Here is a 12,386-nt window from a genome sequence, read left to right as displayed (position 1 = left end):
TATCGGCCACTGGCGGGGCCAGCTTAGTTATTAGGCGGCCACTGGCGGGGCTGGCTCAGTCATTCTCGGCCACTGGCAAGGCCGGCTCAGTTGCATTCGATCAGTAGCTCTTAAGAGTCCGTAAACAATACTTCTTGTAGGTAGTACCTCATGGATGCTACGGCGAATTCATTATCGGTCACTGGCGGGGCCTGCTCAGTTATTAGTCGGCCACTGGCGGGGCTGGCTCAGTCATTATCGGCCACTGGCAAGGCCGGCTCAGTTGCATTCGGCCCGTAGCAATAAGAACCCTTAGGTACCCCTTGCAAGCAGTGCACATAACTAGATGCAATTCATTATCTTATTTCATATGGATATCACAATTACATAGCAATGTAACCCAATTCATCTTGCATGCATAATAAAATCTGCATAAGCTCAATACATGCATAATCATACATTATATGGCTAGAACATACCACTCATATACATGATGCATAATTCATAACTCAAGATACATAATTCACAATAAAGTTGGGACAGGTCAATTACATGCATGATCCATAGAAGATTAGGATAGGTTACTTACATTTTATAATACACCCATTCATGAAATATATACACGAATAACACTTTAAAATCTTAATAAACATAGTACTAACATGATCCACAATAAGATTAAAATAGATTACTTACAGTGATTCGCTTTCCAAATTTCTCAAGTCCAGGTGACAAATCCTTAATTACCTAAAACAACATCATAGGAATTACATTATTCCCTATTTATTTATTATATAATTTCTCAGTTCATCACACTATGAACCTACTTGCCTGGATCCCATCCAAGGATCTAGCCCAAGTTCAATTTACCCAATTTGGAACCTTTGGGCTCGGTTTAAAACCAGATGGGGTTCATATAGGTCAATTAGGCTTAACGGGTTTCGGACCCGAACCCAGATCTGATCCGATAGGGTCTTTTCTTTTTCTTTTCTTTCTTTTTTTTCTTTTTTTCTTTTCCTTTTCTTTTTCTTTTCTTTTCTTTTCTTTCCTTTTTCTTTTCTTCCCTGTTTCTTCCCGAACCTTCCTTTCCTTCTCTCTTTTCCTTTCTTTCTTCTGTTCTCCTCCCTTTCTTTTCTTCTCCCGATCCCTCTTTTCCTTCCCCCCTTTCTTCTCCTGCGAAGGGAGGAAGGCGAGCTCGGGATGAGGGTGACGGAGTTCTCGAGAGGCTAGCCGAGGAAGGCGGCGCCTACGGCGGCCCTCCCTTCTCCCACGGAGGAGAGACGCGCCGGGAGAGCTAGCGGTGTCACGGGATGCCCGCGACTGAGCCCACGGCCGCACCGCGCGATGGTCGTGGCGCTCACGGCCGGCTACAACGCCGCGGTGCTCGCGGCCGAGGCCAGCGACGCCGGCGATGCTCGCGGCCGCACGCGGTGAGCCCTGTTTCTTCCCCTTCCTTTCTCTCTTTGTTTCTTTCTTTGTTATCTTGAATAAATTAGAAGATAGGGAGGAAGGGGCTTACCTAGCTTCCAGGGCGCCGGCGATGCTCGCGGCCGCACGCGGTGAGTCTTCTTCCTTCCCCTTCCTTTCTCTCTTTGTTTCTTTCTTTCTCTGTTATCTCGAATACATCAAGAGGAGAGAAGGCAAGGGGTTTGGGGATTTCTTAAGCAGTAGTCACCGCTTTAGCAGCATTGTTTCAGCTGCACCCAGTGCCGACAGCTGGACTCCTCTGTCCTCTCAATTAACATGAGGTGGCAGCCCTCAAATGGGCTGCCAACCATGGGCCGAAAAGGATATCGGGCTTAGATTGGGCCCGGATATTACATTCTTCCCTCCTTAAAAAAAAAATTTCGTCCTCGAAATTAGTCATACCTTCGGATTCAGGCTTTAAAAGTATTCAACCATCGAGTCATCCGTGAGATCTCAGTTAGTCTCTCTCTCGGAGTACCTACTGATAAGATTTTGACATACAAAGTCATGGCATCTCAAAGCTTGAACCTTTCCATCTATGACACGTAGGAGTTCTTTGATCTCTTTCAAAAGAGGACTAATCTTCCAACCTTTGATTTTAAATGCTATGATTCTTGGCCCAAGAAATTAATTGCTCTCGATTAAGTCCACACAATGATCGTAATCGGCTTAACCGAAATAGATGAAGCATCAAATACTTTTCATAATCTATGATCCTCTTTCTTCTTTTAACTTTGCCCATGATTTAATGATCAAACTTTATCCTAAGAACACCTCAAACCCTTTTTCAAATGGATAGATTGATAATGTCATAGCTAGGAGTAAGGAACATTCCAGGTCTAAGCCCATCCAAAGCACCATCAATCCGTTAATGCTAAATTTAAGATGCTCAAAATCTCCCAAGAATTGCCAACAATAGTAAAACTCACTAGTGAAATTATATAGCTATCTCCAGATTATTCAGAGAATCAACAATACTTTTCTCCAGTAGAATTCTAATTCACATTTTTCGATAATTCTATTCATCGATACAGTTTCATCATTAGATCTTATCAACAGAATAAGGTCTAACATTTTCAGATTTGATTCTTTTGGTAGGTGATCTAAATCAAATTTTTCTCTTATACACAAAAATCTACATCTCAATTTTGAATAAGAAGATCAAGCTTCTTTGTCAAAATATCAACTTCTCTTTTTATTTATCAAGAAAAATCCTACTACATCAGAAAATAGATCAAATCTTTTATTATTAAAACTTTCCGAATCAAAAGAATAACACTTCTGGCCAACTTAGATAAATACTTCAGATCACTATGTTTTCGCTGCGCACTCTGATCAAAATCCTTTGAATTCACTAATAACTTTTAATCAACGTACTACTTGTCTACAAACAGGACTATTCAATACCTCATGGATATTTGCACTACAAATCTTTCCTTCATCTAGATTGAATTTTACTTAGCTAGAACTTCTTTTTACTTTTCCATGAGCGAGCCAAGAAAGGGTATCCCAACATAAGATCCTCTTAAATAAGTGACAAACGCTTTAAACGAATTTTACATTTCCAGCAACTTCAGCCATAAAAATGAGCCTTCTTTCCTAATAATAGATTAACTCTCAAGTCATCTTAGAACATTTTAGGCTCGGAATTGTATAAACTTCTGAAAATTATTTCTTAGTATCCCAATCTGTTTAGCATTGCTAGAAGGTGATTCTCGATCTCACATATCCGTTAAAAGAAAGAGATGCATACTTTTGTCGTAAGATCTTTATTTAAAAATCTTCTTCTTTTGTGCTCCTTCCACTAGACGATGATATGTAAAATTATCATCCATTACTTTCACCTTCCTCATGAAACAATTTAAACTTGCTTCTCAATGATAAACGAAGGCATTTAGTAATTGCTCATCTATTAGAGATGAAACACTTTATTCCAAATCTTAGAAGCAGGGATTGTTAAATACAAACTCCTGAAACATCATGTGCTATTGGGCATGTTCCCATATCAACTCTATTGCTGATTCCACTCGCATTTCCTAATGACCCCATATCATCATCATTCTCTCTTCTTCTTTTTTTTGTCAAAACATCAACTAATATTCGTTTAATTGATTTATCACAGGATCACAAACTACTGCACTTTATCCATAGTAGAACATTTGAGCCTAAAATATTCTTCAAGATTGAAAATTATCTCAGAATTTACTAAATGACTTCCAATCAAAATACCAATCTTGCATTGTAATTTGAAAAGATCTAATATTTCACATTCCAAGTAAACAAAGGAGAAACTCTTAAATCTCATCCTCAAATATATTTTCTTCTTATATAACAGTTTCATGCATAATTGTCATACAGATTTCATCTTCGAAGAATAAAAATATCTTTCCTTGTCCAAGCCTTAAACAACTTATGAATGAACACTATCTTGGTATCAAAATAATCAACTTCAAACTAGAAATAATATCCACAGTACTCAGTATCAAGTTAAACTTCCAAAATCACATATATACTGATACGCAATGTACTTTAATACTCCACTTAATATTAGTCAAAATATACTTTAATCATAATCCAAATACAAATTACTCCATCGAGAAATCTCCAAACTAGCTTATTCTTATTTTGCCATGGCTTGCTAGCATTCTGATTCAAAATACCAAAATCTTTAGTAATCTTAAGTCTTGAATTCTAATACCATACCAGTCACAATCATGCCCCTAGAATGGTTGTGTATTAGCCCTAACTTCTCTCTTTTTGTTGCTCATTGTCACCTATCAAAATATTTGTGTCAAACAATTTTCGTGATTGACCGATGATACGACTAATAAAATCTTTTCTTTCTTTCCAATTATGCAGAATCTCACCGAATGAGACTTAACTACCCATTCCCTTATTAAAACTTAAAATTTTTACTCATGATTAACTTATTGCTCTGATACCACAAGAATGTCACGCCCCGAATCCGGATCCGTGACACGGCCGTGCTATTGCCAACTACCGCCCACAATAGCACGAAGCCTCATACATGGGTTATAGGGTAGTCAAACCAACCAAACCTTTATATATGAAAGCATTCTTAGTACAACATGCTGGTCAGTACCCAAATACAGAGCTTCTATGTAGTTTATGTACACAAAAGTATACTTATTTTACCCCAAAGGAAAGAAGCCCTGATACCAAATTAAAGTGTCTCCGACAGCTATCAGTGGTGAGGATCTGAAAGAAAAATGTAAATGAATGGATATGAGCTACACGGCTCAGTAAGTAATCATACATAATCTTACCGAATCAAACATAAGAATTCATGCGATTAGCATTATTTAAAGGAGATAGCAGTTATAGCAAAATACAACATTTCATAAAGGATATATTCAAAAACTCGTCGTAAAATAATGTATGCTTTGGCCAGGCACGTTCATAAATGTCACGGCCCGCCTGCACAGGGCACGTGACTATCGGGCCCACATGAGGGGGAAACACGGGGCTCCCCTGCCAGATGTTGGCCGGTTCCGGGGTCCGTACGCGCGCGCATGCGCCGCACTTAACCCCTCACCGATTTTGCTTCTCCCCAAAATGCATCTACAGGATTTAGAAACACCCGCCTCATATACCCAGGCTCTGGAACGAGCCTCATGATTATGCTTCAAATATCATTTTCATGCAATATATCATAATCATAATTCATACCCAATCATATATTCATGAAGAAATACCATTTAACCAAATTCATGAATCACATACAATCATATGATCCTAATTTTGAGAATACACCATATCAAATATTATTTCATCATTTCATACTTATAACTTAAACAGTAATTTGCGATCAATAAGATTTGTGCAGGGTCACTTACATCAAATATGATAACCATGTTTATGCAGGATTTGAGAGGCTAACATATACATCAAATGTCCGTTGTTCCATATACAATGATACACTTGAACCATGCTAACCCTGGTAAATCATGCACATCTACTAGCATATGCTTGATTATGCAAAAATACTAAACATGTTTTAATAGGGTTTGAGAAGCTGACATGTATACTATATAACAAATCATCATGATAAAATATTCAAGCTGAGTAAACAATTCAGTGTTTTATATCAATCAAGAATTTTCATGAAATGCACATATATAACCGTGCCTCCGGCATGCCGTGGTCATACTCTCAGATGCTACTGCGAAGTTATTATCGGCCACTGGCGGGGCCAGCTCAGTTATTAGGCGGCCACTGGCGGGGCTGGCTCAGTCATTCTCGGCCACTGGCAAGGCCGGCTCAGTTGCATTCGATCAGTAGCTCTTAAGAGTCCGTAAACAATACTTCTTGTAGGTAGTACCTCATGGATGCTACGGCGAATTCATTATCGGTCACTGGCGGGGCCTGCTCAGTTATTAGTCGGCCACTGGCGGGGCTGGCTCAGTCATTATCGGCCACTGGCAAGGCCGGCTCAGTTGCATTCGGCCCGTAGCAATAAGAACCCTTAGGTACCCCTTGCAAGCAGTGCACATAACTAGATGCAATTCATTATCTTATTTCATATGGATATCACAATTACATAGCAATGTAACCCAATTCATCTTGCATGCATAATAAAATCTGCATAAGCTCAATACATGCATAATCATACATTATATGGCTAGAACATACCACTCATATACATGATGCATAATTCATAACTCAAGATACATAATTCACAATAAAGTTGGGACAGGTCAATTACATGCATGATCCATAGAAGATTAGGATAGGTTACTTACATTTTATAATACACCCATTCATGAAATATATACACGAATAACACTTTAAAATCTTAATAAACATAGTACTAACATGATCCACAATAAGATTAAAATAGATTACTTACAGTGATTCGCTTTCCAAATTTCTCAAGTCCAGGTGACAAATCCTTAATTACCTAAAACAACATCATAGGAATTACATTATTCCCTATTTATTTATTATATAATTTCTCAGTTCATCACACTATGAACCTACTTGCCTGGATCCCATCCAAGGATCTAGCCCAAGTTCAATTTACCCAATTTGGAACCTTTGGGCTCGGTTTAAAACCAGATGGGGTTCATATAGGTCAATTAGGCTTAACGGGTTTCGGACCCGAACCCAGATCTGATCCGATAGGGTCTTTTCTTTTTCTTTTCTTTCTTTTTTTTCTTTTTTTCTTTTCCTTTTCTTTTTCTTTTCTTTTCTTTTCTTTCCTTTTTCTTTTCTTCCCTGTTTCTTCCCGAACCTTCCTTTCCTTCTCTCTTTTCCTTTCTTTCTTCTGTTCTCCTCCCTTTCTTTTCTTCTCCCGATCCCTCTTTTCCTTCCCCCCTTTCTTCTCCTGCGAAGGGAGGAAGGCGAGCTCGGGATGAGGGTGACGGAGTTCTCGAGAGGCTAGCCGAGGCCGGCGGCGCCTACGGCGGCCCTCCCTTCTCCCACGGAGGAGAGACGCGCCGGGAGAGCTAGCGGTGTCACGGGATGCCCGCGACTGAGCCCACGGCCGCACCGCGCGATGGTCGTGGCGCTCACGGCCGGCTGCAACGCCGCGGTGCTCGCGGCCGACGCCAGCGACGCCGGCGATGCTCGCGGCCGCACGCGGTGAGCCCTGTTTCTTCCCCTTCCTTTCTCTCTTTGTTTCTTTCTTTGTTATCTCGAATAAATTAGAAGATAGGGAGGAAGGGGCTTACCTAGCTTCCAGGGCGCCGGCGACGCTCGCGGCCGCACGCGGTGAGTCTTCTTCCTTCCCCTTCCTTTCTCTCTTTGTTTCTTTCTTTCTCTGTTATCTCGAATACATCAAGAGGAGAGAAGGCAGGGGGTTTGGGGATTTCTTAAGCAGTAGTCACCGCTTTAGCAGCATTGTTTCAGCTGCACCCAGTGCCGACAGCTGGACTCCTCTGTCCTCTCAATTAACATGAGGTGGCAGCCCTCAAATGGGCTGCCAACCATGGGCCGAAAAGGATATCGGGCTTAGATTGGGCCCGGATATTACACATACTGTTTCTCACATTAGATTCTTGGTGACTAGTCAATACAGAAGGATGGAAGACATTGAGGAGGAGACTAGATACTTGCAAGCATCCATCAGAAGAGATATCAGTGAATTTATTGCAAGTGTACAAAGAATCAGTGAGAAAATAATGAAAATACTCAGAGAAGTATAATGTGAAATAATGCACTTGAGAGAATCTCACTACCTCGGCTTCTGATCTTGTCAATAAAATTGGCTGCTTACTAGGAAGTTTAGAGCCAATCAAGCCCATCAAGTTGGTCCATCTCATCCACCTCAACCTCCTCCTGGGTTTAGAGAAAGAAGATCTACTATTCATTGCCCATATCAAGGCCCATCTTATTTATCATCATCATCATCATCTGGCTCTTCCAATAAATCTAGAGCTTAGGATCTTTCTTTGACATCTTTTGTATAGATCCCTAAGCCATTTTGAACTATATCTAACCCATCTTTATTCTCACAATCTGAAAGTTTCACACTCGTATTTGAACTTTCATTCTTTAAAAAAACTTACCATTTTACTTCAAGTAATATTTGTTTGGAAGATTATAGTTGAATTCAAGTGACATATGTTTAGCAATTATCTCTAATGAATATCAGAGTTTAAATTCATAGGATTTGTGCTTCATTTAAAAGGATAAGTGCTTCTCTATCTAGTTTCTATAACATGTACCTCACAATGCTTCAAGTTTGTAATTTTGAATATTTAAGTATTCTTCAATGTTTATCATACTTATCTTGTGAAATGGTCCCTCCCTTTTGTGCCCTCCTTATTGATAATGATAAAAGGGGGGAGAAAAAAAAAGAGGGAAGATATTAGAAGAAAAATATGTAGAAAAAGAAAAAATGAGAAAGAAAAATGATCAATGATAAAAGATCAATGACATCAGATGGTAGTTCTAAAGAAAAGTTTGAGAAATGTAAAAAGGGAAAAAGAAAGAAACTAAAGAAAAGTTCTAAAAGATTGCAAAAAGCAAAATAAAATGAGAATGAATGACTTAAACTTTTTGCAAATAGTAATTTGAAATTCTTTCTAAATAAGCTTGTTCTTACATCAAAAAGGGGGAGAAAATAATCTTTTAAATTATTTGGTAAAATTTTAATCAAGCATAAAGAGTTAATGGTATCAAGTAATATAAATTCTTTTTTACTTCATAAGTTTTGTGAACTTAAATTCAGATGTTATTCATACTTATTCCTTTTATTTGAATTCTGAAAATATACACTTTATTCTAAAAGATGTTATCATCATTTACATCATTTTCTTTTGGAACTCAAGAGTTTTGTCATCATCAAAAGGGATAGATTGTTGAACTTGAAAGGTTTCTTATGATGATGCAAAACAGTTGAGTTAAAACTTGGCTAATCTATTTACTTTAAGTTTAAGTAATTAATTTCAGAAAGCAAGAAGAAAGCCTTCTGCTACTCTCAAATGAAGATCATCCATCTGAAGTACCACATTAAGAAACTAATTTGAAAAGGCCATAAGGCATTTTTTGGAAGCTTATAGACAAGCACTAAAAATTTTATCTTCAGCTATCTCAACAGTCGACCCTAAGCTTGTAATGAGTCAACTTCGACACACTGTCGCTGACTAATACACCTTTACGAGCCGACTCTAACAGATCGCGAGTCGACCTCAGAACAGTCTCAGAGGACAGACAAAAAGACAAGAATTTTGTTTTATTGATGAGTTGATCCGTGAAGTACTCGAGCCGACTCCAGCTTAGCACGAGTCGACCCGAGACAAAGGTGAGTCGACCCCAAAATGGCTATAGAAAAAAGATAGAGAGCTGAGAAAATTACTGCAATGGCAAGTCGACCCACGGAATTCACGAACTGACTCTAGTCAAATGAGAGTCGACCCTAGAATGGCCACAGTGGAAAGACAGAAAGTAACAAAAGATAGTTAGTTGAAGAATCGACCCCTGAAACCAACAAGTCGACTCCTAAAAATCTTGAGTCGACCCTTGAACTTAAAGAGATAACTCGACAAATTCAACAAAAGAAGGACAGAGTGCAGCAAAAATAGAAGCAAGCCTGAGATGACTCCTGAAGATTATGAGTCGAGGCCAAAAAACATCGAGTTGATCCCTCTATACCTGACAACTATAACGACTAGTTTTTTTATAGTCCAAATGGCTGTTTTCATCTCACAATGGCTCTATTAACTGTCTAATAACTCGAAAAGTATCCCATCCTTCTCCAAAGAGTATAAATGCATGGAAACACTAAAGAAAGATGCGAGCTCAAGCACTAAGAAGATAAATCCATTAGAGCGAGAAAAAGAGAAAAAAAGAGAGAGCTTCAACATGAAAATCATTCAAAATCTTTCATTGTGAGCTGAAAGATCTTATCTTCAACATCAGAGAGTTGGTGAAATGCCTTCAAGAGCATTTAAGTCAACCAACAGAGAATAGTACTATTTATTATTTTGTATTTATTGTCTTTGAGTTGTATTCATTATAACAACATTTATTTCTTTCTATTCTTTGGTGTAACAAGTTCAGAGATTGAAACATGGAAAAATGGTCCATCCAACTTATAATTGGATTGTGTTGAGCTTGGGATAGGCTTAGGATAGATTTTTTGGTTAATTATCTGAAAAATTAATTAGGTTGGTTGTGAACCCGAAAAACAATCGGTAAAGGGTTTGTTGATTGATCTGAAAAAACCAATTGGGTCCTGTTGTGAACCTAAAAAATTATTGGGCTATCACCTACTTGGGCCAACAATTTGGGTTATAGATTTCAGTAAAAATTTTAAGAAGTCTTGGAGAGTGGATGTAGGTGCAGGATTGGCACCAAACTACTATAAATTTCTTGTGTTTACTTTGTTTGTTTTTTCTTGCTTTAATTTCTTGCACATTACTTGTGCTTATTGGCCGATTTAAATATTCATCTATTAAGCATTTAATTTCGATGCATTAATTAGCTAAAGTTTTTTAAAACAATTCACCCTTTCTCTTGGGCTGTATAGCTGGGCAACGAGCATCCTTAATTTTTGACCAGCATTCGGCAACGAGTATTCTTTCTGATTAGATTTTATTCTCACCTCTTCGCTCACCATGTCATAAAGATTAAGGATGCCAATATCATTTGCTGATTCCGAGTTCTACTTGTCCAATACCATAAATATGATTTCTTAACACTATCATTGTTGATGAGGATTTCTATGTCTGCATATAGAATTATGATAGCTCTAGCAACCTATCATCAAAAGAATCCAAATCAGTAAGTATGTAAGAACTTTTCTTTTTGGAGGGTGCATTAGTTGCTGCTCCATGGCCTAGCCTGGACCATGAACAGGCTGGCTCAAGCAACAGAACTCTCGATACCAGTTTTCTATAATAGAAAATTTTAAAAGCATCTACTTGCCTGAGAGATCTAGATTATTTTTTCTTGGCACATAACTCTTTTTTGATGATTCATCAAGATCAAGCTCTAGACGGTTGTTCTAAATTGGTGCCTCACAGTTGTTCTCCTTCTTAGGTGGATGTTATATCACTTAAGGCTAGTTTGGTCATTTTCTAAATTTTTTCTGATGTGGCATTTAAGTCCAATTTAAGTTAATGATTTGACTAACATTTTGTTAAGTTATAGGTTAAAGTATTAAATAAAAATAAACCTCAGGAGGTTAAATGAATATTTTTTCAAGCTATTGGATGTAAGTATATTTTATCGCTAATCTTAGAGTCTTTTTGTAATTTACTCATCACTAATGGATAATTTTGACTTTTCATATAAGGTAAACGAATTCACTAACGCCATTAATTTAACTGGGTGTAAATGTAAGTTTTACAAATAATTGGATGTAATTATAATAGATGTAAACCTCGAGAGAGTTTTTATAATTTACTCTATTTTATAATCTTGGATATACTAGGGGTTTCCAGATTTGCAGGACCCACTCTGAACTCCACAACCCAAGATCCATCTAGGTCAGGGGTTGTGATTCCAAGCCCAAACTAGCCTCTAGGAGGTATCATCTATCACCTAAACAAAAAGAAAGAGGGTTCATGATTATTTTGGTTGGCGATTCTACCCCCTAAATCATAGGTGCCTCCAAGATCAGATGATTTAGTCACTCCTCGATCTGTAAGAATGACAAATTAGTTTAGAGAGATAGAAGAGAGACGAGTAGCTGGTGAAACTGGTCCCATTAATGGCTAGGATCTGTTTGTTGCCTAGTTGAGGGCAAAGTCGGACACCATGCTGGCGAGACGTGTAGCTAGGAGGAGAAAACGAGGACCGGAGAAAGCATCAAATTAGTTAAGATAGGGGATGCCCTATTTTGGAGTAAAATCGCTGAGCTAAGCTTGGGATTGATCGTCAGTCGAGCTGTAGAATTTGGCAAACATGCCGGCTAGCAAGCCACTATAGGTCAGAGAGAGAGAGAGAGAGACCCAAGGAGAGGAGAGCAGAAGGGGTTTCCGGCAAAGTTGCCAAACCTTGGGAAATAGGAGGCTTGGAAAGATGAAACAAGGGGATATGATCACAGATTACTCACCAATATCGACATGGAGAAGCTTCAAGGACTGGTTCTAGAGCACACAGAGAGCATGAATGGGTGGTGGATCGATGGTGGACCATGATGATGAGAAGAAAATCAAGAGAGAGAGAGAGAGAGACTCAGGTTCGAAACACGTGGACATCGATTAAATGTGGAGACCGAATGTCTTCTGCCTGGTTTGTCTGGTGGAGTCGCCATCTAGTCTGCTAGTACCGAAGTGGCACTGGGGTGACATACTCACACATGGGGATCCACGGGTTGGGGAGGGCATGTGGAAACTTGCGACCCGCATCAAACATTCTTTGGTGGAAGAGGGGGCTCAGTGAGGGCTGCTACGCGGATGGATTCCTCCCTCCCTCCTATTTTTTATCAAAGAGAGAGAGAGAGAGAGAGAGAGAGAGAAGAGAGACGG

The 12,386-nt window shown here is 38.9% G+C and overlaps 1 long non-coding RNA gene across 1 annotated transcript; it reads right to left on the bottom strand.

The window, feature by feature from the left end:
* Nucleotides 1-3,187: 3,187 nt before the first annotated feature.
* On the bottom strand, nt 3,188-7,425 carry LOC149767884 (uncharacterized). The gene is made up of 2 exons (XR_016399749.1): nt 7,140-7,425; nt 3,188-6,367 (listed from the first exon to the last, which is right to left on the bottom strand). It is a non-coding gene; the product is annotated as an uncharacterized LOC149767884 (long non-coding RNA).
* Between the last annotated feature and the right edge of the window lie 4,961 nt (nt 7,426-12,386).

The sequence above is a fragment of the Phoenix dactylifera genome, chromosome 3 (assembly GCF_051530095.1).
Source record: "Phoenix dactylifera cultivar Ajwa chromosome 3, Ajwa_hap1_PhDact_Kaust_v1.1, whole genome shotgun sequence".
Classification (NCBI taxonomy): domain Eukaryota; kingdom Viridiplantae; phylum Streptophyta; class Magnoliopsida; order Arecales; family Arecaceae; genus Phoenix; species Phoenix dactylifera.
This window is presented reverse-complemented; position numbering and strand designations above follow the sequence as displayed.